Below are 4,839 nucleotides of genomic sequence, written 5' to 3'. Positions count from 1 at the left end.
TCTGCCTCGTGTGTACGTTACATCCACTCGCAGAAATTCTGGACCTACTCAAAATGGACCCTTGCGTCGTGACCTTTTACTTGTCACTTATGAGAATCGACTCAAGTTTAGCCATGCAGTTATGTTTTCAACACATTTATTGACTGTCAGGTGCATTTCAGTCTGTCGTTATGTGAATGCTTGATACAAGACCAACTTGTTACTAGCCCGAATAGAGGGACAAATACATGGCATATACTTGACCGGACAGTAGTATCAGTCCTATTTCATTGTGTCAACATGATATACTCTACTAGTAGTAAATAAAAGTAGTAATTGCATACCGGACACAATGTTCATATTGAGATCAAATTTAATAAGATTACAATGCGCGTATTATTGGTTCCAAATATAAAAGAGCATCACTTGTACATACGTCTACCGGCAACATGATAAAAGGCAACTTGAATGGACTGTTACTTCAACTGCATAAATTCTGAAATGGACCTCGTCTTCTTTTTTGGTGGGTTCTCTTTCTCTGGCCAATCTGATGCTTCAGTGCTCGGATCATCGGCTTGGCACGTGGCAGATTTCTTGGTGCTTGCAATCCATGATTTTAGTCCTGTGTTTGGTGGTCTTCCACCGAATATTGTTCGTGGAGGACAGGATGTGGGCTTCAAGGTTGGCCAAGAAGTTGTTGCATCTTTAACTTCAATTTGTTGACCTGGTGTCTCACTTACCGTGGAATGGTCAATGACTTCCTCAATTGTTTTACCAAAAGCAGCAAGTCGTCCCTTGTCATCCATCTCGGTAAGTTCACAAGCTTTTGCCAGAAGCATCTTTCACTGCATATTATGTGATTGCTGCTCCAAGGCAGTAGATATCGATGTTTCTTCACATGGTATGTGCCCTTCCTTTGTCCATCTCATTATGTTTCCAATTGGGATTTCCATTTTGTCTAGATGGACAAGGACCTATTTTTTATATAGTTTTCAATACAATTTTATCATCGCTACACTTTTATAAATATGATTTAATAATTCATCACTCACCTTGAGAGTATGGCGGCAAAACATACCCATATGTTCGTAGAAACCACATTCGCAACTGATCTTATTATCTCCTTCTAGCTTCACGCTGAAATGCTTAGGATCTGTTTCCTCTTCATTTTTTGTGTCTACTAAAATGAATTCACTATCATTAACCCTCTCAAATGATCCTGACTCAAATAGCTCATCACAGAATTTCTCGTACATTGCTCTTGTGTACACTATATTGGCATGATGCTCTATTGGAACCCCTACTTTTAGCTTTTTTTTTTCTGAGAACCTGTTATAGGAGAGATTGGACTGAACAATTAGTGTCTGCACAGTTATTATCATGGTTTAATGAGACTTAGTCATACCAACTATCGTTATCTATTTTTGCTTATCACATACCTGTTTAGTACAATGCTGCTCCTTTCCTTCCTGGTCGTGTCTGTCACTCTGTAGTTCATTGAATTTACTCACAAAAAGGTGCATTGGTGCAGCCCGTTGAATGAACCTTTTTAACATATGATTTGCGCTTTCACTCCTGTGTGCTGGTCATTCCAGCGCAGAATATGTCCATGAAATATGGTTTCGCCCATTTCTCCCGGTGCTTGAACAATCTCATTAAGTACTTGTTCTTGACAAGGCGGTACTTCCTTAGTAGTTTTCGCCATTCATTCTCGAATCTTCTTATGTCAATCTCATCAGTTATTAGTTTATTGAATTCATGTTTGAACTTCTTACATTTTGAATAGATGTTCCCAAGCTTCTTTTTTGCATCCTTTAGCACGTGCCACCTGCACCATCTGTGCCTTGTAGTATGTAGTGTTGATTTTATTGCCTTTGCCATGGCGGCACACTGGTCTGCACAGTAATTCACAAGGTAGGTGTCAATCTACTTAAGCTATGTACTGCTAGTTTGTGATGTTTTCAGGTTGGTATATTCACGGATAAAACTACTAGATACAATGATCTGTTGGGGACGATAGGGTAGGTTATACCTGTTAGCATTGTCAGGGGAGCTTTACCATTCATTATTTCCACAAAATTTGAGAATGCCCATTTGAAATCATCTGTTTTCTCAGACGTTAGAAGCACCCCACCGAACACAACTGGAAATGGTTGTTTACACCGACGAAAAGTCCAAATGGAAGGCTGTAAAGATTTGTCCTATAGGTTGTATCAAATGTTATGGCATCACCAAAATTCTCGTAGTCCACTCTATTTTTACCGGTGCACCAAAGCATTGTTTTCATCGCGCCATTGCCATCCATTTGGAACCTTACTTCAAGCCCAGGGTCAGTTTTCTTCATATCCTCCAAAAGCCTCATTGTCTTTCCAATATCATCTTTCAGGTTTTCTTGGAACAGTTTTGCACACTAGGACCGTACAGACTCCTTTCTTATTGTTTTGATTGAGGTTGCATCCGACACACCTAGGATGTTGCAGATCCTCCCAACACTGATATTGTTCTCCCTAAGCTTCTTAACCAAATCCTTTGTTACTGGATCTATTTCACTATGTGATTTCCATTGCTTGTTTTCACCATAGCCTGCTGAAAATGGGTGGTTGTGTGTGTCAACCACCCTGCTGATGTACCATGAATGATCATTTCATCTGAGAAGTCTGATCATTGCCTTGCATTCAGTCCTAATTGAAGCTGCTGTTGTGCTCTTCTCTGTTCCCTGCATATATTAAGAACCATCAGTGAGTTACAAGTACAATTTGAGGAACAACAATGTTGTGTGGCAGACAACATATATTAGGATGCACCTCACACGAGCAGACAAAATCTTGTCTAGTTCTATACTCTTTGCTGTTCTTGCATCACCGCCCTATTCTTATCCCGAAACCTTTCTCCCAGGAGTATAAGTTGTAGAACTCTTTCGCCTCATCACAGCTGTTGAACACAGTTCCTTTGTAAGGGAAAAACATTGGCTGGTCTGGCCGTTCAGCTCCAAGGTGTATTGCCTTTGTCACTGCATCTTCCTCATCTTCTGGGGCTATTCGTCATTCGGACCTTCACGGGCACGTTTCCTACATGAATTTAGTAGAGCAATGTTTATAAACAACTAATTACACATTGTCGGTACCAATAAATGTAGGATTTAAGGTGCAATCCATCTTATGGTGTGCTTGGCCTCCACCGGGAAGGAGTTCGACGCTGAAAATAGTTTGCGGGTCGAATATTGATGATATCCTGGGGAATACTACGTTAGTTGCTAATTGTTTATATTTTTAGAAAATTTAATTATAGTCTTTTCTTTGAAATTTTGTTTTGAGGGTGGTGTCCAATGCTTCACCTCTCCACCAAAAAAAATTCAATAAAATCGCACACCGAATGTGGAAAATACGCTCGTTTTAGCAGACTAGTCCCATTTTTCGCGTGCTAGCTTCCACGTTAAATGGATTGCTTAGCCAGGTGTTGACGGGCACCTCTTATTCTACATTTACTAACAATAAATGCGGGAGTGAAGATGCAATCCATCTTATGGTGTGCTTGGCCTCCACCGGGAAGGACTTCGACGCTGAAAATAGCTTGCGGGTCGAATATTGATGATATCCGGGGGAATACTACGTTAGTTGCTAATTGTTTATATTTTTTAGAAAACTTTATTATAGTCTTTTCTTTGAAATTTTGTTTTGAGGGTGGTGTCCAATGCTTCACCTCTCCACCAAAAAAATTTCATTAAAATCGGACACCGAACGTGGAAAATACGCTCGTTTTAGCAGACTAGTCCCATTTTTCGCGTGCTAGCTTCCACGTTAAATGGATTGCTTAACCAGGTGTTGACGGGCACCTCTTATTCTTAATCTACTACCAATAAATGTAGGAGTTAAGGTGCAATCCATCTAATGGTGTGCTTGGCCTCCACCAGGAAGGAGTTCGACGCTGAAAATAGCTTGCGGGTCGAATATTGATGATATCCGGGGGAATACTACGTTAGTTTCTAATTGTTTATATTTTTAGAAAATTTAATTATAGTATTTTATTTGAAATTTTGTTTTAAGGGTGGTGTCCAATGCTTCACCTCTCCACCAAAAAAAATTCATTAAAATCGGACACCGAACGTGGAAAATACGCTCGTTTTAGCAGACTAGTCCCATTTTTCGCGTGCTAGCTTCCACGTTAAATGGATTGCTTAGCCAGGTGTTGACGGGCACCTCTTATTCTTCATCTACTACCAATAAATATAGGAGTTAAGGTGCAATCCATCTTATGGTGTGCTTGGCCTCCACCGGGAAGGAGTTCGACGCTGAAAATAACTTGCGGGTCGAATATTGATGATATCCGGGGGAATACTACGTTAGTTGCTAATTTTTTTATATTTTTAGAAAATTTAATTATAGTATTTTCTTTGAAATTTTGTTTTGAGGTTGGTGTCCAATGCTTCACCTCTCCACCAAAAAAATTTCATTAAAATTAGACACCGAACATGGAAAATACGCTCGTTTTAGCAGACTAGTCCCATTTTTCGCGTGCTAGCTTCCACGTTAAATGGATTGCTTAGCCAGGTGTTGACGGGCACCTCTTATTCTTCATCTACTACCAATAAATGTAGGATTTAAGGTGCAATCCATCTTATGGTGTGCTTGGCCTCCACCGGGAAGGAGTTCGACGCTGAAAATAGTTTACGGGTCTAATATTGATGATATCCTGGGGAATACTACGTTAGTTGCTAATTGTTTATATTTTTAGAAAATTTAATTATAGTCTTTTCTTTGAAATTTTGTTTTGAGGGTGGTGTCCAATGCTTCACCTCTCCACCAAAAAAAATTCATTAAAATCGGACACCGAACGTGGAAAATACGCTCGTTTTAGCAGACT

At 39.8% G+C, this 4,839-nt stretch overlaps 1 long non-coding RNA gene across 1 annotated transcript; it reads right to left on the bottom strand.

The window, feature by feature from the left end:
- Window positions 1-1,195: 1,195 nt before the first annotated feature.
- On the bottom strand, window positions 1,196-3,042 carry LOC120648450. Its single transcript, XR_005664949.1, has 3 exons — window positions 2,784-3,042; window positions 2,012-2,695; window positions 1,196-1,874 (listed from the first exon to the last, which is right to left on the bottom strand). It is a non-coding gene; the product is annotated as an uncharacterized LOC120648450 (long non-coding RNA).
- Window positions 3,043-4,839: the final 1,797 nt, after the last annotated feature.

Source organism: Panicum virgatum, chromosome 9K (assembly GCF_016808335.1).
Source record: "Panicum virgatum strain AP13 chromosome 9K, P.virgatum_v5, whole genome shotgun sequence".
Lineage (NCBI taxonomy): Eukaryota > Viridiplantae > Streptophyta > Magnoliopsida > Poales > Poaceae > Panicum > Panicum virgatum.
Note: the sequence above shows the minus strand (reverse complement) of the source record. Positions and strands in the feature narration are given on the sequence as shown.